Source organism: Castor canadensis, chromosome 2 (assembly GCF_047511655.1).
Source record: "Castor canadensis chromosome 2, mCasCan1.hap1v2, whole genome shotgun sequence".
Classification (NCBI taxonomy): Eukaryota; Metazoa; Chordata; class Mammalia; order Rodentia; family Castoridae; genus Castor; species Castor canadensis.
Window position 1 is genome coordinate 5,118,719 of NC_133387.1, and position 26,796 is coordinate 5,145,514.

General features: G+C 40.2%; 1 pseudogene; it reads left to right on the forward strand.

Annotated features, from left to right (window-relative positions):
• Nucleotides 1–17,927: 17,927 nt before the first annotated feature.
• LOC141418615 (small ribosomal subunit protein uS3-like) lies at nt 17,928–25,288 on the forward strand (annotated as a pseudogene).
• The last annotated feature ends 1,508 nt before the right edge of the window (nt 25,289–26,796 follow it).

Below are 26,796 nucleotides of genomic sequence, written 5' to 3' on the forward strand. Positions count from 1 at the left end.
GCTTGTGAAACATAGCTCAGACCTGCATTTAATCTATATAAAATGAAGTAGAGCTTACCTTCTCACTTCTTCAAATGTGTAGTTTTCAGCTTTCTACTGATTTCCATCAGCAATCAAAAAGTGTTGATGCAAGGCAGGCTCAAGGTCCTGAGTTCAATCCCCACTACTGCCAAAAATAAAAAAGCCTGTAGCTCAGTGGCAGAGTGCTTGCCTAGCATGTGCCAGGCCCTGGGTTCCATCCCAGCACCAAAAGAAAGAAAAAGTTGGTGCAGAATTCTGATATATGGCTTATCAAAGAGGGTGAAATTAAGATATTCGCACATGAACAAAAACAAAATATACCAGCAAAGTTGCCTCACTAAAGGAATTTCTGAAGATAACACTTTAAAGAAGAAATTATCTCAGAAAGTTTGAGATGTCAGAAGTTATAGTATAAATGGAAAACACTTCAAAGAAATGTTGACAGAGTAAGGTAGTAACTAATTTGTGGCAGGCAAAAACATAAAGTAAAAATTCAAGGTAACCTATGGCCTGTGTAACCTAGAGCACGTAAGATAGATAATTGAAATTACTCCATCTAAAAACCTTATATCTTTCTAAAAGATTAAAAAGATTTATCAAATTTACCCTTGATTAAGTATGATCTCAACAGTTTGAAGAGCTGCCTCTTGGAGCCCTTCACACAATTCATTGTGTGCTCCAGTACAGTGCTTTCAGGAAACAAAACGGAACTGATAGAACCAAGGTATGAACAGTGGCACAGAAGAGGAGTGGCTGTAACAAACAAAATAATCTGATAGAAGTAAATCTGGTTGTAAATGGATTGAACTCTCCTGCAAAAAGCACTGGGTCATTGGACGAGATTTAAAACAGTCCTCTATGTGCTATTTAAAGAAAAACACAGATAGTAATGGTGAAATCCAAAAGGTGAGAAAAGATATCAGAGAACTATCAGTTGTATAAATAGACTTTGCTGGGCGCTGGTGGCTCACTCCTGTAATCCTAGCTACTGAGGAGGTAGAGATAGGAGGATCATGGGTGTTTATGAGGCCCTATCTCAAAAATACCCAACACAAATAGGGCTGGTGGAGTGGCTCAAGGTGAAGGTCCTGAGTTCAAGCCTGAGTGCCACAAAAAAAAAAAAAAAAACACATTTCAAAGAATCAGTATCATTTTCTTGATCGTAATACAGTTGTGAGAAATCAACAAAAGATAATGAGCACAAATTAGCTAGAAAAAATTCTAGTTAATGGGCTAAGAGGTAAAATTAAGAATCAGCATCAAAATTAGAAAATACAAATACAAAAGAAAGACGAAGTGCATAAGAGGAAATAGGGTAGACATTAATTAAGCAGGAAACCAAAAGAGAACAAAGCCAAAAGTTGGTCTACTTATAATTAAGAAGAAAAAGAGTTCAAATAAATAGTTTTAGAAACAACTAAGAGGACAGAAGTATAAATAGAAATATCTTTTATAATCACAAGTTTCTATCAAATTTGAAAACATGTCTTACCATAAAGCTGTTTCGTTTTTTTTAAACCCAATACTACTCTAATTACAACATGTGAGTTAATTTGCTTTCTCCACACAGCTGTAGCCAGAGCTGAGTACTAGGGTCTCCTTTCTGTTTGTTTGTGGTGCCGGGGACTGAAGCCGGGGCCTTGTGCGTGGTAGGCACGTGCTGTACCACCGAGCCACCTCCCAGACATGGTCTCGCTAGGTAGCCCAGGCCGGCCTCCTGCTCACAATCCTGCCTTCACCTGCCAAGTGCTGGGATTACAGGAATGCAGCACCATACCTGGCCAGAACACATTATTTTAAAGCATGCTCATACTATGGCTTTAGAGACTATATACCAGCAATAAATCTCTGTCAACAAAATCCAAAAGATTGAAATCACAGAGAAAGTTACTCAGTGACATTACAATTAAACCAGAAATCGTTGACAATTAGAAAATCTACATACATTTTGAATTAAAGAATAAACTTCAAAATAAAATGTGTATTATAGATACTACAATGGATATTAGAATTTTTTGGGGGGGTAGGTACTTGGGTTTGAACACAGGGCCTACACTTTGAGTCACTCTGCCAGCCCTTTTCTGTAATAGGTATTTTTCAAGATAGGGTCTCATGGAACTATTTGCCCAGGCTGGCTTTGAACCATGATCCTCCTGATCTCTCTCCTCAGTAGCTAGGATTACAGACGTGCGCCACCAGCACCTGGCTAGAAAATATTTTGAACTCACTGATGAAAATTATATCAAATTTAAGGGCTGGTGGAATGTCTCAAGTGGTAGAGTGACTGCCAAGCAAGCTCAAGGCCCCAAATTCAAACCCCAGTACTGCCAAAAATAAAACAAAATCAAATCAAATTTGAAATGAAACTTAAGAGGAAATGTGTAGTCTTAAACCTTTCTACTATATAAGCAAAAAAAAGTTAAAAATAAGCTAAGTAAATATCAAATTTTAAAAAGAAAATTAATAGCAAATTAAATCCCCAAATAGAAGAAATGTAATAAAAGCAAAATTAGAATTGAGCATGGTGATACACATCTATAATCCCAACACTAGGGAGGCTGAGGCAGATCACAAGTTTGAGGCCAGGCTTGGCTAATTGTTCAACCCCAGCATGGGCTTCAGAGTGAGACCCTGTCTCAAAAAACCATAATAATAAAAGCAAAATTAATGAAGTAGAAAACAAAAGCATAAAAAGATCGATAAAGCCAATTTGTGATTATTTAAAATGACTGAAATAACCAATATCATAAGTAAAAAGGGTATACCACCACAGATTCTATTGACCTGCAAAAGGTAAGGCATTAGGAAAAACTTTATGCTGAAAGTTTTTGAAAACTGAGGAAAATGGACAAAATAATAGAAAAATATAGCCTGCTAAAACTAGCACAAGAAATGAGGCACAGTGACTCATGCCTGTAACCCTAGCTACTTGGGAGGCAGAGGTTGGGAGGATTACAGTCCAAGGCTAGCCAGGCAAATAGTTTGAGAGAGAGCTGGAGACATGGCTCAAGTGGTAGAATGCCTGTCTAGCAAGCACAAAGCCCTGCATTCAAACTCCAGTATTGCCAAAAAAAAAAAAGTTCAAGAGACCCTATCAATAAAAGCTGTGTGAGGTGGTAACATGTCTATCATCCCTGTTTGTGGGAGGCATACATAGGAGAATCGAGGTCCAGGCTGGCCTGTGCCTAAACAAGACCCTATATGAAAAATACCTAAAGCAAAAAGGACTGGTGGAGCACCTGCTTAGCAAGTGTAAGGCCCTAAGTTCAAAACCCAGAATTTAAAAAAAAAAAAAACTAGCACAAGAACCTGAATAATCTAAAACTATTAAATCAGATAATTTTATTTTTTTTTTTGCAGTACCAGGGCTTGAACTTAGGGCCTTCATCTTGAGCCACTCCACCAGCCCTTTTTGTCTCAGGTATTTCCATTTTGTCACAGCAATGGAAAGCTGACTGACACAGAGAACAGATCAGTAGATACAGAAAGGCATTTAATAAAATTCAGTATCTCTTTATGATGACTCTTACCATTAAAGAGGATATCATTTCCTAGAACAGATGAAAGGCATATACAAAATATTGTATTTTGTATTTATGCAAAATAATCCCATATTGAACATTACTTAGCAGTGAAGTGTTAGAAACACTCCCTTCAAAACCATGTCAACTGAACACTTTGTCCCTGCAGGTTATATTCTTCTCCTGAGAGGGAAATACTGGTTTTTGACACTGCAGATGCTACCGTTGTAACTACTAGCTTTGGTTATTTGGAAATTGTTGGCCACTGTTCTGTCCCCACTGCTGTCTGCTTGGCAGTGTGTAGTTCAGCCTGGTTCTGCCAGTCATCCCAACCCATGTGCTGTGTACAAGAACCCTGCACCTGGTGCTTAGCCCTAATGAGCCAATGTGCACTCTGTCACCCCTCAGTGTGCACACACAAAACACTGAGTGCTGTTGGAACAAATGTAAAGTAAAGTGCAAGACCATGAAAGGAGGTTATGGGGAGTGTATATGGCATGAGCAATCTGGAAACAGTGCCATCAATATCCTTTTACTGACTTATCAGAAGAACACTATCCTGTTAATAGCATGATGTCAGGAACAGATTCTTCAACTGAGAACATCTGAGAGTCAAGTTGTTCAGTTAAATGGAAAATGAATAAAAGAGGTTGGCGGTAAGGTTCAATGGTAGAGTGCTTGCCAAGCCAGCATGAGGCCCTGAGTTCAAACCCCAAGACCACCAAAAAAAAAAAGAAAGAATAAATGGATAAAAGGCACAGGATTACTGGGCTGGAGGCATGGCTCAATGGTAAAACACTTGCCTAACCTGTGTAAGGCCCTGGGTTCAATCCCCAGCACTGTAAAAAAAAATTGTTTAAAGTTTGTGTAATTGTATACATGGAAACCCAAAATGATACAAAAACAGATTATTAGAATTAACAGTTTAGCAAATTTGTAAGTTAAAAGATTGACATTAAATTTTTCTAAATACGTAGAATTAGAAAGTGGAATTTTAAAAATACACAATTTTCAATCATAATTAAAAGTATAAGGTTCCTGTAAATAAATCTAACAACAGTATGTATGACTGTTTTGGAGAAAATCACAAAGCTATTTTGAAAGAGCTCTTTTTTGTTTTGGTAGTGCTGTGACTTGAACTCAGGACCTCATTGCTCACTAGACAGGTGCTCTACCACTTGAGCCACTCCACCAGCCCTTTTTGGTGTTGGGTATTTTTGAGATAGGGTCTCACCAACTATTTGCCTGGGCTGACCTTGAACCGAGATCCTCCTGATCTCTGCCTCCTAAGCAGCTTTTGAAAAAAAGCTTTAAAGAAAATCTAAATGAGCAGAGCAAGGTAGCATATCTGTGACTGGGAAAATCACTCAGTTCTTTGAGTGAGCAATTGATGGAATGCAATTCCTGTCAAAATCCCAACAAAAGTTTTTTTGTTTTGTTTCATTTTTGAACTTGACAGTCTGATTCTTAAATTTAGTAGAGCACAGAGCCAAGAACACCCAAGCCCCATCCTCCAAAAAGCAGATGCCAAATGTGCTTAGAAACACAAGATGTGACACCCAGGATGAGGCAGGAACAATTCTTACTGGGTTAGGGCTGACACCTGTGGGGAGGAAAGGTTGCAGGGAAGAACTCTCAGCACAGCTCCTGGCCTGCCAACTGGGAGTTCCTGTGCAGGAATGTCTGTGTCAGGCAGAAGTGACCAGCCTTGGTCCCCTGCCTTGCTTAGGCATCACCTGCCTGGGAAATGCATGACTTCACTGCTGATGCTGTGGCAGATCCCCAAGACACTGTAGCTGGAGGCTGTCAACTCACCCTTTGTGGCAGAATCACTGTGAAAGGGAGCTCTGAGTTGAGCATATCTGTAGCTGCTACATGTTCTTAGAGAAGACTGAGGTAGAAAGACTTACTCAGTTATGTGTAAAGACATTATACAGTAATGTAAGTAGAATGCGTTGTTGGTAGAAGGATAACAAATAGAATATAGAGCTCCAAAACACACCCACACATGTGTTGAGCTCAGTTTATTTCAGAACTGGGAAATCAGTTCCACCCTTGTGGAAGGGTAGATGCTACTGTTACAGTGAACCAAGGGGAAGCCATGTTAGGATCAGACCCCCACCCTTGCAGGCAGCTTACTGGAAACACCCCACCACTTTCTGAAATGATCACACCTAGCCTCAACGGAATGACAAAACTCACATTGCACAGGGGTTAGAGCTGGCTGAGCATCCATGTGCTCTAGCTTCCCCTAGCATTTGTTGATCCTGGAAAAGTTTCCATGCCCAGCTAAACTTCCCCTCCAGACCCTCCTCTGTATCTACTCCAAGTCTGTAAGTGGCGCCAAATTCTGGCTTTTAGCTAGATACCTCTTTCCGCAGGGTCTCTTCCCGAATAAATCCAGGGCTGGTGTTGGCACCGTCTCCTGCCTATCCATTCTGTGCCTCTTTCAGTCTCACAGCTATACCCTAGATCCTCACATAATACTGTTTTAAAAAATTCATCCCTGTGGCTAAAGGCATAAGTGTAAAAGCAAAACATGAAAAACTACAGATTATATACAAGAATAGATTTGTGATGTTAGAGTAAGGAAGTACTTAAAACTAACAGAAGGTTGTCATTGAACACAGGGCAGATTTTGGGATTTCTGGATTCTTTGCCAGCAGAGCCAGGCCTACATGCAAGCAGCCATGTCTAAGGGAACTGTAGTCAGCACTAATCTTGGTGGCACCTGCTATTGTGTGGATGTCTTCTAGCACAGACAAGTGGAGATGTTTGCCGGCAATCAGGGAACCAACCCTACTAAGCTATATCACCTTTCCGGACACTGAGAGATTGATGGGTGATGCCGCAAAGAATCAAGTGGCAATGAACCCCACCAACATGGGTGGGAATTTCTGTACTTTTTAATTATGATACGTTAGTTGTACAGGGGGGTTTCATGGTGACATTTACATATGTGCTTACAATACATCTTAAAATCACTGCCTTCATCTTTCTCCCTCATCTCCCTTCCCCCTCTCAACAATTTCAACAGGTTTCACTGTTCTGTTTTCATGCACGTATACAAAGTACATCGACCATATTCACCTTCCTTTACCCTCTCCCAGGCAGGACCTGTTTTACCTTCCTGTCCTTCATTTTTTAAAATGTGTATATTGGTTGTTGAATGAGGTTTGCCATGGTATATGGTACATGTATATATCATACTTCAATCAGATTAACCCTCTACCACTTACTCTTTCTCTGTAGTCCTGCTCCCCTGTTATTCAGCTGCACTCAGTGCATGTCATTATATTATCTTCATACACACATGCAATGTATTTCAGTATTATTCACTATCACTCTCTTTTCCTTTCTCTCCTCCCCCTAAGGCCCTCCAGCAGACCCACTATTACAATCATCTTCTCTCTCTCTAGATATAAATAGACAGACAGATAGATTATGTATATATATATATATATATATATATGATCATATCTGGATTTACATATCCATTTATCTTTTAGGTCTATCTTCCACATATGAGGGAAATCATGCTATCTTTGTTCTTCTGACCCTGGCTTACCTTACTAACAGTTCCATCCATTTATCTGCAAACAGCATAACTTCATGCTTCTTTATGGATGAATAATTATCCATTATATATATGTATACATATATGTGTAAATATATACTACATATGTATGTCCATTAGATATGTACATATATATCCATTATATATGTATATACATATATATATATGTATATATACATCTTATGTATCTCCATTTTATTTATACATTCGTCAGTTGTAGGGTGTCTGGACTGTTTCTAAAACTTAGTTTTTGAGGGACCTCCATACCACTTTCCATAGTGGTACACTGATTTACAACATTGTGTAAGGGTTCCCTTTTCACTGCATACTCGCCAGCATTTGTTATTTGTGTCCTTGATGATAGCCATCCTGACTGGAGTGAGGTGAAATCTCAATGTCATTTTGATTTGTGTTTCCTCTGTAGCCAAGGGCGTTGAGCTTGGCAAGTTTGAACTCACAGGCATGCCTCCTGCTTCTGAGTTAAGTCACTCTCGATTTTGATGCAAACGGTCTCCTCAGTCTGTCTGCTGTACATAGGAGAACAGGAAAAGAGAACAAGATTGCTGTCACTGTTTGAGCAAGAAGGCCTTTGAGTGTGTGGTCTCCAAAGCTGAGAAATACAGAACTGAAGATGAGAAGCAGAGGGACAGGGTGTCATCAGAGTTCACTGGAGCCCTCTGCATTCAACACAAAAGCAGCTGCTGAAGATGAGAAACTTGAAGGCAGGATCCATGGTGAGGAGAAGCAGATTCTTGACAAGTGTAATAAAATCCATTGGCTGGAGAAGAACCAGACTGCAGAGGAGGAAGAATCTGGACATGAGCAGAAAGAGCTGGAGAATATCTGTCCCCATCACTGTCCAGCTGAGCCAGAGTGTGAAGGCAGGACAGGAGGTGACCTGGGGCTTCCCTGGTGGGGTGTGCCTCCCTCAGGGTGCTTCCTCCAGGACCACGTTAAAGAGGCTGATTAAGCCAACCCAGGACTAGATGTGGTTGTCCACACAGTAAAATACTGGAGGAACCAGATGCAGCAAGTTCTAAAGCAGTTTAAAGTCGAGCTGCTACAATAAATTCCTGGGCCTTCCCACTCAATACTTGAATGTGGAGCATGTGCAACGATCTTACTCTGTTCATACTGCACTGTAAGTGGAAGATGCAGTTTCCTAAGTGAAAATTGTTAAAATTGGCACAAAAACACAGAAAGGCAGTCACAGTGACAGGGAGAAACTGGACTGAGTTAATACGTGGAATTTTTATTCCTCAAAAAGATATCAAAGTGAAAAGACACAACAAATGTTCTGTATTCGAGACAAAATAGTTCCTGGTATAGTGGTGCATGCCGGTAAACCCCAGGCTGAGGCAGGAGGATGGTGAGTCTGGCTACATAGTGAGACCTTGTCTCAAAAAAAGTTTCAAGGGCTAGCCAAGTGGCTCAAGTGGTAGAGCACCTGCCTAGCAAGCATGAGGCCCTGAGTTCAAAACCTCAGTACCACCAAAACAGAAAAAAGAAATGAAGGCACTACTGTAAGATGTGTAAACATTAGATAAATCTCAGAAATATCACAGTGAATTTTCCTACAAGAAATTTTACGGTATCTTCACTGTAATACCTTCCTAACAGCCTTATTCAGGTATTTTTCACACACCATAAAATCCACTCATTTAAAGTATACTGCTAGGGATGTAGTTCACTGTTAGAGCACATTTAGCGTGTACAAAGCCCTGGGTTGGGTCCCCAGCACTACCAAAATGTAAAATAAAGTACGCTACTACTCGGTGGTTTTCATGTACCCTGAGATGTGCAACCATTTAATTTCAGAACCTTTTTATCTTCCTGAAAAGACACCCTGTTCCTTGTTAGCCATTGCTCTGTTAACCTCTCCCCAGCCCTGGTAAACCTCTGTGTTTTCTACCTGTACACACTGGCCTGTCCTGGACATTTCAGATACAGGGAATCATACAATATGTGGTCTGCTATGAGTCTTCTTCCAGTTAGCATACTGTTTCCAGTATCTATGATGTCATAGCATGGATCAGTAGTTTCTTTTTATTGTCATACAGTGTTCCCCTATATGAATATTTCATTTTTTCTTTCCTTTCCTTTTTTTTTTTGGTGGGACTGGGTTTGAGCTCAAGGCTTTGAGTTTGCCAAGCAGACTTTCTATGGCTTGATGGCTTGAGTCCCACTTCCAGTCCATTTTGCTCTGTATATTTTAGAGATGGGGGGGAGGTCTCACAAACTATTTGCCCAGACTGACCTCAAGCCTCAATCTTCCTAATCTCAACCTCCCAAGTAGCTAGGATTCCAGGCAGGAGCCGTAGGCACCTGGCTTAGTTTTTTGTTTTTGTTTTTTTGGTGGTTCTCAGGTTTGAACTCAGGGCCTTGCACTTGCTAGGCAGGTACTCTACCACTTGAGCCACTCCACCAACCGAATTGCTTAATTTTTTTTTTTTTTTTTTTTTTTTTGGAGGTAGGTCTTGCTATGGAGCCCAGGTGATTACAGGCATGCACCACCACCACACCCAGCTCTATAATTTCTTTTTAAAAATAGAGTTATGGAGTAGTTTCACTGCAACCTTTTCGTGTTCTCACATGTCTCAAGTTTACACCTCCTTCCACTCCTGCTCCCAGTGGAGGAGGGCACCAGTGTCCTCACACTCATCAAAACCAGCAAGCTAATTTCACTGAGCTCTTACACCTTTGTTGTGTAACTATATTCATTCAGCAAAACTCAGAAGTGTAAGTCAGCCATGATCTCTCATCCAGAGGTCCCTCCGTCACCACCTGGAGTACATCAGTGGACGCTAGTCTGTATTCCTGCACACACAAGTTTTCCATGTTTACTTCACACTGTGTGGACATCTGTCCTCATCAATATATATTTATCTAACCACTTTCAAAGCTCTGTACACCCACCTCTATTAATGGACATTTAAGTTGTTCATATTTTTTCTGACTCCTTATGCACAGAGCTTGGTGACAATCTAGTTCTTTTCTTTAGCTGAATAAAGAGCTATTGCTTAGTTAAAGGTTGTTTCCGTCTTTGGAGTTTTCAACATGTTCACATGTACAATTAAAGGCTGGAAGAAAAGGCAGGTCAGTAACAAAGGCATGGCGTGGGCAGCATCCATGGATCAGGACCCAATTCTTGCATTTTTAATTGGTGAGAACTGAGGAGTTTACATTTTTGCATAGGCTAGAGAAATTTGTAATTTGTCATTTCAAATTCTCTCTAAAGTGAGAGTCACTCTGCCATACCTATTTTAGTATTTCAGAAACATAAAACTCAGGGTTTGGCTGTGATGGGAACCACAAAGTGGTATGATCCATACAAATGCCAACAAATCATTCAAAATTTAGGAAGTTTGTACCTGATCTGTGTAGTTATGTCTAAGTTAAGAATATGGGTTAATATTTGGAGTATTCCTACCCTAATTTATTATATTACATTGCATCCAAAGTCTGGAATTGACATGCATTAACCTATACATCTTTAAATATTTGTAAAATTGTACTTTCTGTGAGCTTGTTATAAATGACCATATTACAATTCAGAAACTGAAACATGTAGTGAGAGTTGCTATGGGAACCTTAATGTCGTATTCCCTTGCTTTCATTTAAATTTCATTTTTAATATTGCATTAACATTTTTGCATTTAATGGGTAGATATTTGAATTAATATTGAAGTGCTCTCTAATATAAATAAAGTATTAGAAACGAAAGTGTGATTTTTCTTCTAAGGAATAAATGAATGTATAATCCAAGGTCTCGTAAAAATAACAGCACTTGAGTTTTAAATTACTGGATTCCATTCATTTATTTTGAAGTTTCTTAAAGGATCCTTTTTAAAAGATTAAGAAATATTTGTAGATAGTCGTGTGACTCATATTTAACATTTTAAACATAATTCAGAATTTCCTGCTATTTGGTGGAAATTCACTGAGCCACAGTTTCTTCAGTATTTTTCTGGCTAAATGATCTCTAAGACCACTTAGGTCTCTAAGCCCACATAGAGTAATAATCACTTACAGGATGATGCACTTAATCTTACCTAAAACAGTTATATTACCAAATAAGGTTTATCTATTTAAATCCATCATATAAAAATCTAATGCCACAGATCAATTGTAGAGTATTATTCATTTTGGGGGCAATCGCACTGGGGTTTGAACTTAGGGTTTCACACTTACTAGACAGGTGCAGTACCACGTGAGCCACGCCTCCATCCCATACGATGCACGCTTGACTATCCCAAGTGCTCAACGTCAGGTTATTGTGACTAGAACATTGAAAATACAAGTCTATAAAACTTAAAGACAACGGGATCTGTGATGGAAGGCATTCTCGGGCATCAGGAGTCTTCAGTTTTTTATTTATCTGTTGCAGTACTGGGTTTGGACTCAGGGCTTCTTGCTTGCTAGGCAGGTGCCTCTACCACTTGAGCCATGTCTCCAACCCAAGGAGTCTTCAGTTCTTGCAGAGAATTATTGTAACATTACAATAACTAGATCTGTGACTGTCAGCAAAGCCTTTATTCTTTTATATATAAAATAAATTAAGATGACTGGGATTCTTTTGTATTCACACACTTCCTAGAAGAAATTTGGAAATTATGTATACCTTTTGACTTTTTCAGACTTTTCATTCATAAGTTTAGTGCAAAGTATTTAAGTTCTGGCATATTAGCATTTTGAATAAAATTTCATTAAACATATCTAGTAAATCTACAAGTCAGAGATGGGAAGTGGAAGGGTGACTGCCGGGCCAGGGAGGGGCAGCGGGAGAGTTGTTTGATGAGTGTATGTTCAACATGTGCTCACCATGACTTACTGGTTAACATAATAAATGCTATGTGCATTTTGCCACAATTTTTTTATTTTTTTTTTATTTTTTTTCATTTTTCTTTTATTATTCATATGTGCATACAAGGCTTGGTTTATTTCTCCCCCCTGCCCCCACCCCCTCCCTTACCACCCACTCCACCCCCTCCCGCTCCCCCCCTCAATACCCAGCAGAAACTATTTTGCCCTTATCTCTAATTTTGTTGTAGAGAGAGTATAAGCAATAATAGGAAGGAACAAGGGGTTTTGCTGGTTGAGATAAAGATAGCTATACAGGGCATTGACTCACATTGATTTCCTGTGCGTGGGTGTTACCTTCTAGGTTAATTCTTTTTGGTCTAACCTTTTCTCTAGTACCTGGTCCCCTTTTCCTATTGGCCTCAGTTGCTTTAAGGTATCTGCTTTAGTTTCTCTGCATTAAGGGCAACAAATGCTAGCTAGTTTTTTAGGTGTCTTACCTATCCTCACCCCTCCCTTGTGTGCTCTCGCTTTTATCATGTGCTCATAGTCCAATCCCCTTGTTGTGTTTGCCCTTGATCTAATGTCCACATATGAGGGAGAACATACGATTTTTGGTTTTTTGAGCCAGGCTAACCTCACTCAGAATGATGTTCTCCAATTCCATCCATTTACCAGCGAATGATAACATTTCGTTCTTCTTCATGGCTGCATAAAATTCCATTGTGTATAGATACCACATTTTCTTAATCCATTCGTCAGTGGTGGGGCATCTTGGCTGTTTCCATAACTTGGCTATTGTGAATAGTGCCGCAATAAACATGGATGTGCAGGTGCCTCTGGAGTAACAGTCTTTTGGGTATATCCCCAAGAGTGGTATTGCTGGATCAAATGGTAGATCGATGTCCAGCTTTTTAAGTAGCCTCCAAATTTTTTTTTTTTTCAGAGTGGTTGTACTAGTCTACATTCCCACCAACAGTGTAAGAGGGTTCCTTTTTCCCCGCATCCTCGCCAACACCTGTTGTTGGTGGTGTTGCTGATGATGGCTATTCTAACAGGGGTGAGGTGGAATCTTAGTGTGGTTTTAATTTGCATTTCCTTTATTGCTAGAGATGGTGAGCATTTTTTCATGTGTTTTCTGGCCATTTGAATTTCTTCTTTTGAGAAAGTTCTGTTTAGTTCACATGCCCATTTCTTTATTGGTTCATTAGTTTTGGGAGAATTTAGTTTTTTAAGTTCCCTGTATATTCTGGTTATCAGTCCTTTGTCTGATGTATAATTGGCAAATATTTTCTCCCACTCTGTGGGTGTTCTCTTCAGTTTAGAGACCATTTCTTTTGATGAACAGAAGCTTTTTAGTTTTATGAGGTCCCATTTATCTATGCTATATCTTAGTTGCTGTGCTGCTGGGGTTTCATTGAGAAAGTTCTTACCTATACCTACTAACTCCAGAGTATTTCCTACTCTTTCTTGTATCAACTTAAGAGTTTGGGGTCTGATATTAAGATCCTTGATCCATTTTGAGTTAATCTTGGTATAGGGTGATATACATGGATCTAGTTTCAGTTTTTTGCAGACTGCTAACCAGTTTTCCCAGCAGTTTTTGTTGAAGAGGCTGCTATTTCTCCATCGTGTATTTTTAGCTCCTTTGTCAAAGATAAGTTGCTCATAGTTGTGTGGCTTCATATCTGGATCCTCTATTCTGTTCCACTGGTCTTCATGTCTGTTTTTGTGCCAGTACCATGCTGTTTTTATTATTATTGCTTTGTAATATAGTTTGAAGTCAGGTATTGTAATACCTCCTGCATTGTTCTTTTGACTGAGTATTGCCTTGGCTATTCGTGGCCTCTTGTTTTTCCATATAAATTTAACAGTAGATTTTTCAATCTCTTTGATGAATGTCATTGGAATTTTGATGGGAATTGCATTAAACATGTAGATTACTTTGGGGAGTATCGACATTTTTACTATGTTGATTCTACCAATCCATGAGCATGGGAGATCTCTCCACTTTCTATAGTCTTCCTCAATCTCTTTCTTCAGAAGTGTATAGTTTTCGTTGTAGAGGTCTTTCACATCTTTTGTTAGGTTTACACCTAGGTATTTGATTTTTTTTGAGGCTATTGTAAATGGAATTGTTTTCATACATTCTTTTTCCGTTTGCTCATTGTTAGTGTATAGAAATGCTAATGATTTTTCTATGTTGATTTTATATCCTGCTACTTTGCTATAGCTATTGATGATGTCTAGAAGCTTCTGAGTAGAGTTTTTTGGGTCTTTAAGGTATAGTATCATGTCGTCTGCAAATAGGGATATTTTGACAGTTTCTTTACCTGTTTGTATTCCTTTTATTCCTTCTTCTTGCCTAATTGCTCTGGCTAGGAATTCCAGTACTATGTTGAATAGGAGTGGAGATAGTGGGCATCCTTGTCTGGTTCCAGATTTTAGAGGGAATGGTTTTAATTTTTCTCCGTTAAGTATAATGCTGGCTGTAGGTTTGTCATATATAGCTTTTATAATGTTGAGGAACTTTCCTTCTATTCCTAGTTTTCTTAGAGCTTTTATCATGAAATGATGTTGGATCTTATCAAAGGCTTTTTCTGCATCTATTGAGATGATCAAGTGGTTTTTGTCTTTGCTTCTGTTAATGTGGTTTATTACGTTTATTGATTTTCGTATGTTGAACCACCCCTGCATCCCTGGGATGAAGCCTACCTGGTCGTGGTGAATAATCTTTTTGATGTGTTGCTGAATTCGATTTGCCATTATTTTGTTGAGGATTTTTGCATCAATGTTCATTAAGGAGATTGGCCTATAGTTCTCCTTTTTGGAGGTGTCTTTGCCTGGTTTTGGGATAAGTGTAATACTGGCTTCATAAAATGTGTTTGGCAGTTTTCCTTCCCTTTCTATTTCATGGAACAGTTTAAGGAGGGTTGGTATCAGTTCTTCTTTAAAGGTCTGATAGAATTCAGCAGAGAATCCATCAGGTCCTGGACTTTTCTTTTTGGGGAGACTCTTGATTGCTGCTTCAATTTCATTTTGTGTTATAGGTCTATTCAGGTGATTAATTTCCTCTTGGTTCAGTTTTGGATGATCATATGTATCTAGAAATCTGTCCATTTCTTTTAGATTTTCAAATTTATTTGAATATAGGTTCTCAAAGTAGTCTCTGATGATTTCCTGGACTTCCATGGTGTTTGTTGTTATCTCCCCTTTTGCATTCCTGATTCTACTAATTTGGGTTTTTTCTCTCCTCATTTTAGTCAGGTTTGCCAGGGGTCTATCGATCTTGTTTATTTTTTCAAAGAACCAACTTTTTGTTTCATTACTTCTTTGTATGGTTTTTTTGGTTTCTATTTCGTTGATTTCAGCTCTTATTTTTATTATTTCTCTCCTTCTATTTGTTTTGGGATTTGCTTGTTCTTGTTTTTCTAGGAGTTTGAGATGTATCATTAGGTCATTGATTTGGGATCTTTCAATCTTTTTAATATATGCACTCATGGCTATAAACTTTCCTCTCAAGACTGCCTTAGCTGTGTCCCATAGGTTCCGGTAGGTTGTGTTTTCATTTTCATTGACTTCCAGGAACATTTTAATTTCCTCTTTTATTGCATCGATGATCCATTCTTCATTAAGTAATGAGTTATTTAGTTTCCAGCTGTTTGCATGTTTTTTGTCTTTACTTTTGTTGTTGAGTTCTACTTTTACTGCATTGTGGTCAGATAGTATGCATGGTATTATTTCTATTTTCTTATATTTGCTGAGGCTTGCTTTGTGCCCTAGGATATGATCTATTTTGGAGAAGGTTCCATGGGCTGCTGAGAAGAATGTATATTGTGTAGAGGTTGGATGAAATGTTCTGTAGACATCTACTAGGTCCACTTGATCTATTGCATATTTTAGATCTTGGATTTCTTTATTGAGTTTTTGTTTGGATGACCTATCTATTGATGATAATGGAGTGTTAAAGTCTCCCACAACCACTGTGTTGGCGTTTATATATGCTTTTATGTCTTTCAGGGTATGTTTGATGAAATTGGGTGCGTTGACATTGGGTGCGTACAGATTGATGATTATTATTTCCTTTTGGTCTATTTCCCCTTTTATTAGTATGGAATGTCCTTCTTTATCTCGTTTGATCAATGTAGGTTTGAAGTCTACTTTGTCAGAGATAAGCATTGCTATTCCTGCTTGTTTTCGGGGGCCATTGGCTTGGTAAATCTTCTTCCAGCCTTTCATCCTAAGCATATGCTTATTTCTGTTGGTGAGATGAGTCTCCTGTAAGCAACAAATTGTTGGATCTTCTTTTTTAATCCATTTTGTCAAACGGTGTCTTTTGATGGGTGAATTAAGTCCATTAACATTAAGTGTTAGTACTGATAGGTATGTGGTGATTCCTGCCATTTAGTTATCTTAGTTGTTTGAAGGTTTGATTGTGTGTACCTAACTTGATGTTACTCTCTACTGTCTTGCTTTTTCTTATCCTGTGGTTTGGTGCTGCCTGCCTTTTCATGGTTAAGTTGGGTGTCACTTTCTGTGTGCAGGATCCCTTGCAGAATCTTTTGTAATGGTGGCTTTGTGGTCACATATTGTTTTAGTTTCTGCTTATCATGGAAGACTTTTATTGCTCCATCTATTTTGAATGATAACTTTGCTGGGTAGAGTATCCTGGGGTTGAAGTTATTTTCATTCAGTGCCCGGAAGATCTCACCCCACGCTCTTCTTGCTTTTAATGTTTCTGTTGAGAAGTCTGCTGTGATTTTGATGGGTTTACCTTTGTATGTTACTTGTTTTTTCTCTCTTACAGCCTTCAATATTCTTTCCTTAGTTTCTGAACTTGTTGTTTTAATGATGATATGTCGTGGAGTAGTTCTATTTTGATCTGGTCTGTTTGGTGTCCTGGAGGCCTCTTGCATTTGTATGGGAATATCTTTCTCTAGATTTGGGAAATTTTCTGTTATTATTTTGTTGAATATATTACGCATTCCCTTCGCTTGCACCTCTTCTCCTTCTTCGATGCCCATGATTCTCAAGTTTGGTCTTTTGACGGAGTCAGTGAGTTCTTGCATTTTCTTTTCACAGGTCTTGAGTTGTTTAATTAATAGTTCTTCGGTTTTTCCTTTAATTACCATTTCATCTTCAAGTTCTGAGATTCTTCTGTTTGTTCTATTCTGCTGGATTGGCCTTCCGTTTTGTTTTGCAGTTCTGTTTCGTTCTTTTTTCTGAGGTTTTCCATATCCTGGCAGTTTTCTTCTTTATTGTTGTCTATTTTTGTCCTGAGTTCATTTATCCATTTATTCATCGTGTTCTCTCTTTCACTTTGGTGTTTATACAGTGCTTCTATGGTTTCCTTTATTTCTTCTTTTGCTTTTTCAAATTCTCTATTTTTATTGTCTTGGAATTTCTTGAGTGTCTCCTGTACATTTTGGTTGACCCTATCCAGTATCATCTCTATAAAATTCTCATTGAGTACTTGTAGTATGTCTTCTTTTAAATTATTCTTGTGGGCTTCATTGGGTCCTTTGGCATAGTTTATCTTCATTTTGTTGGAGTCTGGATCTGAGTTTCTGTTCTCTTCATTTCCCTCTGGTTCCTGTACTAATTTTTTGCTGTGGGGAAACTGGTTTCCCTGTTTTTTCTGTCTTCCCGTCATTGTCCTTGGTGTTGTTACTGTCCCTGTACTGTGTGTAATTAGGTATTTTCTAGCTTGTAATAATAACAATGGTAATATTGAGAATGGAAGAGTGAGCTGAGATGGAAAGCAAGAAGTTAAAGAAAAGGGGAAAACAAATATACAGACAAGAGGGAGAAAGCAGAACAAGGTATCAGACAAGAGAGTTTCAAAGGTATAAACAGGGAGTGTTAGTGTACTAATCGACAGTAAGCTGAACAGACAATAGAGAGACAGAGAGAGGATTGAAAATCAAAGATAAAAAAAATAAAAAATAAGTATATGAAAGTAATATCTATATATAAAAATGAATTAAAATAAAATTGAAAATAGGAAATTAAAAAAAAAAAAAAAACCAAAAAACTTCCAAGTTTATATGCAATGCAATTTCAGTCTTAATAATTTGGATGTCCGTCTCAATCTCCAGTCCTGGAGTTGGTGCCTCAGATGTTGTTCTGTAGTTGTCTCATCAAAGGGGATGCATAAAGTAGAACAAAACTACACTCACACACACACAGAAGAAAAAAAAAAAAAGCCCCACCAAGTGTCCCCAGTTCAAATGCAATACAGTTTCAGTAAGTTTTTCGGCTTGCAGGTGTAATTCGGTTGTTCTCTCATCAAAGGTAGGGAGAAAAAGAAAAAAAAAGCGTCTGGAGGCAGTTCTGAGAGTGGTATCTGCAACTGTGGCTTGCCTGCCTGCTGCTCTCAGCCTGTAGCTGGTGACGTTATTTATGCAGATCTCTGGGGTGAGCTAGCACTCAACCTGGTCCCACAGGCTTTGTTTGCTCAGAGTTCTCCTGTGCGGGAGCCTCTGCTACAGGCTTTCCCCTTCCCAAGCACTGGGAAAGGTGACACTGCCCCGCTTGTCAGGCCTGCGTGTTTATTTACAGTTCACGTGGGAAGTGGGTCTTCCCTCCTCTCACAAGCGTCCCCGCTCCTGGTTGCTGGGCGCACCCCGCTCCCGCCAGAGGCTCTCCGGCCCGCCCGGCTCGTTTATTTACAGTCCCGGGAAGGATTCCCCTCCCCCAATCTTCAGCGCTCAGGGCGCCCCACCCTCTTTCCAGCGTGTCTTAACTGTTCTTATTGCTTAGTACTCAGTTTCTCTTTTTTTCCTGGGTGGAGGTCAGTCTGTCCAGGGGGCTATGCTGCTCTGGCCCAGGCTTGTCTGTGGGAGTACCGCGGTACCGCAAAGCTCACCTGGTCCGCATCTTCCCAAGCCATCTGGGCGCTGGTGACTGGTGGCCCGGGGGCCCTCCTGGTTTCTTTGTTTAACGTGACGTGGAGATTCTTTGCGCCAGCTGGAGATGTGGAGGAGTCAAAGTTATGCCTTTTCTCGGTGATTATGCCTGCAAAGTGTGTCTCCAGCGTCTCTCCAAGATTTCACTATAGGAGGGTCGCTTTCTGCTTCCTCCCTCTAGCCGCCATCTTGGAATACCGAGACATTTCCCTGAAATGCATTTCTTAATTAGATTTATAAGCTGTCTAAATATAAGTACATAATAGGACTGAGTGAAGGAAAAGAATTAGCTGATTAGTAATATCAGGAAGGAGACTTGCTGCAGTTTAAAAATAAATAGAGGGACCCAGGCACCAGTGACTCATGCCTGAATCCTAGCTACTCAGGAGGCAGGGATCAGGAGGATTGCAGTTCAAAGTCAGCCCAGGCAAATAGTTTGTAAGTTCCTATCTCGAAAAACCCATAACAAAAAAGGCCTGGGAGAGTGGCTCAGGGTGTAGGCTTTGAGTTCAAGCCCCAGTACCGCGGAAAAAAAAAAAAACCCAACGTAAAAAAGGACTGGCAGAGTGACTCAAATGCCTAGCAAGCGTGAGGCCCCAAGTTCAAACCCCAGTACCACAAATAAATAAATAAAGGGGTTGGGAGCATAACTCAGTGGAAAAGCACATGCTTAGCCTGTGTGAGGCCCTGGGTTCCATCTGTGCATCAGTAAATAAATGGATTTTAATAGCCAATAATCTACAAGTTGATGAAAATAAAATATCAACATAAAAACTTAACATTGATTTGTTTCTTTCATTTAAAGTGGTAGAGTTGATCTATCAAAAGAAAATTTGGGTCCTTTCCTTTGGGCGATGTGCAGCGGCTAGATGGCGGTGCAGATTTCCAACAAGAGGAAGTTTGTTGATGGCATCTTCAAAGACTAATTGAATGAATTTCTTAATCGGGAGCTGGCAAAAGATGGTTATTCTGGAGTTGAGGTCCAAGTTACACTAACCAGGACAGAAATCATTACTTTAGCTACCAGGACACAGAATGTTCCTGGTGAAAGGGGTCACTGGATTTGGGAGTTGACCGCAATAGTTCAGAAGAGATTTGGCTTCCCTGAGGGCAGCGTAGAGCTTTGTGCTGAAAAGGTAGCCACAGGAGGTCTGTGTGCCATTGCCCAGGCAGAGTCCCTTCTCTACAAACTCCTAGAAGGGCTCGCTGTGTGGAGGGCCTGCTACGGTGTGCTGCAAATCATTATGGAGCGTGGTCCCAAGGGCTCTGAGGTTGTGGTGTCTGGGAAACTTCCAGGACAGGGGGCTAAATCCATGAAGCTTGTGGATGGCCTGATCCACAGTATCACACTGACACAGCTGTGTGCCAAGTGCTTCTCAGACAGGGTGTGCTGGGCATCAAAGTGAAGATCATGCTGCCCTGGGACTCGAATGGTAAGACTGGTCCCAAGAAGCCCTTGTCTGACCATGGCAGCATTATGGAGCCCAAAGATGAGATCCTGCCCACCACTCCCATCTCTGAACAGAAGAGCAGGAAGCCAGAGTCACCTGCTATGCCCAGCCAACCCCTACAGCATAGCAGGGTCTCCGGCATGTGTACCTGGAGTCTGGGTGAGGTTCCATTAAAGCCATTTAATAAAATCCTATACAAAGAGAAAAAAAAAAGAAAGAAAGAAAGAAAACTTGGAAGCCAGATTTGGTGGCACACACCTGTAATTCCACATCCTTGAGTAACGGAGGCAGGAGGGTTGAAAGTTTGAGGCCAGCCTGGGAAACTTAGAGACCCCATCTTAAAATAAAAAGAAATTTGAAAGTGGGGAGAGGGCTGGCTGGGCACTGGTACCTCATGCCTGTAATCCTAGCTATGTGAGAGGCTGAGATCTCGGGGATCTCAGTTCAAGGCCAGCACAAGCAAAAAGTTCTGAAGATCCCATCTCCAAAATAACCAGAGCAAAAATGAATTGGAGGGGTGGCTCAAGTGATAGAGTGGCTGCTTTCCAAGTGTGGAGCCCTGAGTTCAAACCCCAGTCCCACCAAAAAAAAAAAAAAAAGTGTGTGTGGAGGGGAGGATGTACCTGTAGTTCAGCTGTATAGTGTCTGTCTAGCACGTGAGAAGCCCTGGGTTCATTTCCCAGTTTCATCCCTCTTAGAGTCATGCAAAATATACAACCCTGGCACCCAGAATCGATCATACTAACCAAGTTCTCTCCCATTTTCACAAATTCTGAAAATACAGAGAAAGTGTGTTTTGTAAGAAATAAGCATTTCATATAATGTTATAGACACCTCTTGAACATTTTAGCTATTGGATGGATGGATGGATAAATGGTTGGAAGGTGAGATGGATTAAATAGTCAGCAGACACCAGTATTTCAAAGTGATTGCCCCAACTTGTGGTTTTGTTGGGTTTTTTTTTTTTTTGCCTTCAAAAATTCTACCTCCAGTTTGTGTCTCTGATTATAAGATTTGGCCCATGGGGCTGGCAAAGTGGTACAAATGGTAGGGCATCTGCCCAGGGAGCATGAGGACCTGAGTACTGCCAAAAGAAAATTCTGGTCTGAGGGAGAAGTATGCCTTTGTTGTGTGAACTGAAGATGTTTTTTGATGCTCCCATGCCCACTGACAACTATAACTGAGTAACCAAAGCCCCTGTGCCTGGTGAGGGCAAAGCACTGAAGGGCTCGGCCTCCTGGAGTTGAGAATCTACTTCATCAATCTGACAGGCAAGCATACCCACCACCATGCTTGGCTGGGAGTGGGGACAGTCCCAGATGGATGGAGGAGAGGCCACAGCAAGTACCAGCTACAACTGGGCTGGCTGCACAACCCAGTACAGCATCCTGCTGTGCCACCAGCAGGGGACAACTGGCCATGACTATTAAGTGTTCATTTTCATTTCTCCTGTGGGGAAGAAGGGTTGCATCTTACTGTCATGTGAGATTCAGATCATAGAGGATCCAACTGAGTAGATCTGAGTGGTGCAAAGGAAAATTGTCCTGTACTGTGTTGCGTGTTAACCCAAATCCACAGAGTCAGGCCTGGTCCTCACCCTCAGTCCCCTTCACTCCTAGACACGGTACCTCCAATGAGTCCCCTGGACACCCATGGGGTCAAGTCAGCTAAATGTGAGAAGGTACTGGAACCATCTCTCCTGAGTCCCCCTTCTTTCTTTCACCCCCAATTTCCTGGGATTCCACTCGCAATTAACATGTAAGCTTTGCCTTCTGTTCCTTTTCTGGAGAACATGGGCAAAGATGGTGCATATGCAAACGTCTTCATGCTTACCTGTGATTACTTCCTCAGATGAAGTCCCTAGAGGGCTGGGGCCAAGGCTTGAGTGGTGCAAGGCCCTAAGTTCAACTCCCAGTACCACCAAAAAAAAAGCAGTGTGAAATTCATAGAGGTGTTACTGCTACTTTTTAAGACAATTTTGCTTATTTGTAAATAATTATATATTTTATATTATGATTTAAAAATCATCCATGTTTATTGCAAACATTTTACAGAACAAAGAAAAATTTAAATGTTATTAAGCTTATTGATATATATACTTTCAGATTTTCTTAAGCATTAGAATGGGTTAAAACGATTATTTCACTGCCTGATTCCAGAATTCTTTCTAAGGAAGAAAAAAATTAGCAAAGTCCCAAACTGTCTGCCTACGGAATCAGCCACCCCGTAAAGAAAGTTGTGAGTTGGATGATAACTTAGCTAATACTGCAGGGAGCTTTTGTTAAGTGAGGGTAGTGTCTAAACACAATCTGGAAAGAAACAGGAAAGCAAAGACCGTTTTTCATTTTCATAATCAAAGTTGTTTTCTCACTTAATTTTTTTTTTTTTTTTTTTTTTGCCGTACTGGGGTTTGAACTCAGGGCCTACATCTTGAGCCACTCTACCAGCCCCTTTTTGGGATGGGTTTTTTTCGAGATAGGGTCTAACCATTTGCCCAGGGCCAGCTTCAAACCACAATCCTCCTGATCTCTGCCTCCTGCATAGCTAAGATTATAGGTGTGAGCCATGGGCACCTGGCCAATACTTTGAAAATTTTTACCGTGAAAATTTTGATTATGATTTTAATGACACGTAACATTTCTTGAGTCTGTAACCTATTCAACATCAATCCTCAATTGTTAGACATTTCTTTCTTTGCTTTTTCATTTTAGAAATTGTTCTCATTGTTTTGATGACCTTTATATAAATATAATCTTTGCACTACTGTCAAATTATTTTCATAAGGTAAAGTCCTACCAGTAGAAACCCATTTCTAATAGAAAAGTTGTACTAACTCATGCTCCTGCACTGTATGTGAGAGCACTAGTTTCTTTATAGACTAGCACACCACAAGTCTTATTCCTTTCTTAGAATCTGGTTTTTGTTTCTTTTCTTTTTTTAAATGGGTAGAAAGGCATGGTGGAGCAGAGCAGCTCCCACCATGGTAACCAGGAAACGCAAAGAGAAAGAGATGGAGAGACAGACCAGAGAGAGAATTGCATGTCTGTGCTATGGGCTTTATCCTTTATCCCTTTTATTCTCTCAAAAGTCCCAGGCCTGTGGGATAGTTCTACCCACATCCAGGCCAGTCTTCCTTAGTTAATACTCTCTGGAAATGCCCTTATAGACACCCAGAGGTGTGCTTCACTAATCTCCTAGGTACTTCTCAATCCAATCAAGTTGATAATCAAAATGGACTATCACAAATCCACTCAATGCTTGCCAACTTTACACCCAAACACATCTGCTTAACCTGTAACATTCCACCTCTACCCCACCAAAAAAAAAAAAAAAAAGTTTATGTCTATCTCTTAATGCCAAATGAATCCAACCCATATCCAAGAATTCTCATTGTCTTAATTCCAACATCATTCAAAAGTCCAAGTTCAGTCTCCTCTGAGATTGAGGACAAACTCTTAGCTGCAAGACCCTGAAAAATCAAAAAGAAAATTACATACTTCCAAGACACAATGGCACAAAATAAACATTCCCATTCCAACAGGGAGGAATGGGGAAATACCAGGAAAGGATCAGATGACTGTGAGAGCAAAACCCAGGAGGACAAACATTAATTCCTTTAGATCCATGTCTAGCATCTGGGGCACATGGTGGCATCATGTGAGCTATGAAGGACTTGGGCAGCCCAGCTGCTATGGCCTTGCCCATTGCAGCCCACTTGGCCTTTCTCAGGCTTTCTACATCTTTCTGTAGGAAGCAGACATTTCACATTCCTGGCATTTTTAACTTCCTGGGGTATCACTGTGCTTTCTGTTCCACCCTCACAGCTTCATGCCTTGTCTCTCAGGGGCTGCCTGCAGGGATTTTGATCCTGTCATACATTGCCTGGCTTCCCAGGCCTTCCTTTGAAAACTGGGTGGAAGCCTCCTGACCCCATAATTCTTACATTCTGCGTGCCTGCAAAGCCAGCATCATGTGGATGGGGTGCTGCAGTAGCCTCTGAGTGCCTGGGTGACTGAGCATGATGAACTGAATCCTGAGGAGCAGGGAGCCCCTTCTCTTCTCAAGGGAAAGTCTTCCGAAGAAGTTTACTCTTTCATCCCCTTAAGCCTGCACTGGGTGGGGTCTGGCCAATTCCTAAGATGCCTTCAAGGCATCTTCCCTATTGTCCTGATGAAAAGTCCTTTGCTTCTTTTTAACTGTGCTAGTCTCTTCAGAAACCATGACTTCCTCAGCACCAACTTTATATGAATTTTTCTGACCAAACTACATGTTTTTCAGGTCTTTATTCTCTGTTTTTTTTCCTCCTGATTTTCTGTGTAATCTGGGTTGAAAGCAACTGGCAATATCCACACCAAAACCCGAATGCTGGACCACATTGAAATTTCAGATTAATGTGTTTGAACCTTTAAACTCAGCCTCCCACAAAGTCTCAGGACAGAGCAAAAATGTAGACAAGTTTTTTTGCCAGAATATAACATGAATGACCTCTGTCCAGTTCCCAATAGAGTCCTTATTCCCATCTGAGGACTCATAAGCTGCCCACATTCGTATTGGTTTTCTCATCTTCTGAATTCCTAGCAGAATTATCCATTAAGCTCTGCTTACAGCTTTATAGGGCTTCTCTAGCCCACCTCCCCATGCTCTTCCAAATCCCTCCCCAAACCACTCCCAAAGATTTAAGAATCATATGTCAGGTTTAGTCACAGCAACAACTAATACCAAATAGGGACCAATTTTCTGTATTAGTCAGACTTTTGTGTCACTGGAACTTGATGCCTGACAACAACTTAAAAGGGAAGAAGATTACGTTAGCTCACAGTATCAGAGGTGTCAGTCCATCATGGCAGACTGACATGAACAGAGCAGAGCCAAGCACATCACAGCCAGGAAGCAGAGAGGTAAGAAGCCTGCCCTCTCTTAAAATCTTTTTTATGCTTCTCTGCACAAACTGTTATCTCATTTTACTTTGCATTTGTTTATTAGCAAGATCAAGTACGTTGTGAATGTTCATTGGCTGCTTCTATATTTTTGTGAATTGCCCACAAAATGGGTCTTTTTAAAATATTTTGCTCTCAGTCTGTCACTTGTCTGTCTTTGTAGTATCATATACATTTTTCCACATAATTGAAATCATTTTGAGAAAAATGTGTCACAGCAATCCTTTATTTACCCACAACCATTCCTTTTAGAGAATTTTCTAGTCAAATGCATATTAAATCCTTCAAGGCCCAACTCAGTGTCCTTTCTCCCTGGAGGTTTCCTGGCTTCCTCCAACTCAAGCCTGACTCAATTGTCCTTCCTCTGGGTTCCCACATGTATACTTGGCTCTGTATGCAGACTTTCTTGTATTACATATGTTCACAAATCTATCTCCCCCATTATATATGCTTTTGGAAGCAGAAACAGTATCTTACTCCTTTTAAACAACTCAGGCCCAATAATGTATCCTGCACAGAGTATATGTTTAATACCAGGAATTGATTTCTTATCTCTTTATTACCAATGCTTTGGTCTGGAGCAGTAAAGCACTGCCTAGCAAGCATAAAGCTCTGAGTTGAAACTCTAGTACACCAAAAAATATATATATAGGATCGCCAGTGCTTTTAAAGTTTAAATATTTCATAGAAGTATTTCTGAATTTTGTATTTGCAAACTTCTTGGGGGTAGGGGCAGTACTTGGGTTTGAACTCGGGGCCTCACACTTGCTAGGCAGGCACTCTACCACTTGAGCCACTCAGCCAGTCCTTTTTTGTGTTGGGTATTTTCAAGACGGAGTATCATGAACTATTTCCCAGGCTGGCTTCGAACTGCAATCTTCCTGATCTCTGTCTCCTGAATAGTAGGATTGCAGGCGTGAGCCAGCAGCACCTGGCTTGCATACTTTCCTATGTAAAGTTTAGTGAAAAATGATTTAGGATTTTTGAAAATTGACATTTCTTTTTTTTTTTTTTTTTTTTTTTTTGGTACTGGGACTTGAACTCAGGGCCTTCACCCTTGAGCCACTTCACCAGTCCTTTTTTGTGAAGGCATTTTTCAAGATAGGGTCTTGTGGAATTATTTGCCCAGGCTGGCTTTGAACTGCGATCCTCCTGATCTCTGCCTCCTGAGTAGCTAGGATTACAGAAGTGAGTCACCAGCACCCAGTGAAAATTGACATTTCTGTGAAGATGATTTGTAGTACACTACTGTAAGACACTGAAACTTTCCAAGGCTGAGAAAGCTTTCGGCCATAACTAAATGGTCTTGGGTGCATATAGATTATACGTTCCTTATACAGCTGTTCTCTGACTGTGCCTAGCATTTTTCCAGATGAATGAAGTTGCTAGGAGTAAGTCTAAAACTCAACTTAAATACCTTTACATTTATATCTAGATTGGCAACTCTCAGCTGGGTTTCAAACCACCAAAGTCAGAATGTAAAGGACCTCTCCACTCATTATTATTCACTGGAATAGTTTTTGTGCCCTACTTTGTGCCTGGTCATTACATAGTCAAATCACATTTCCTCAAACTGTACAG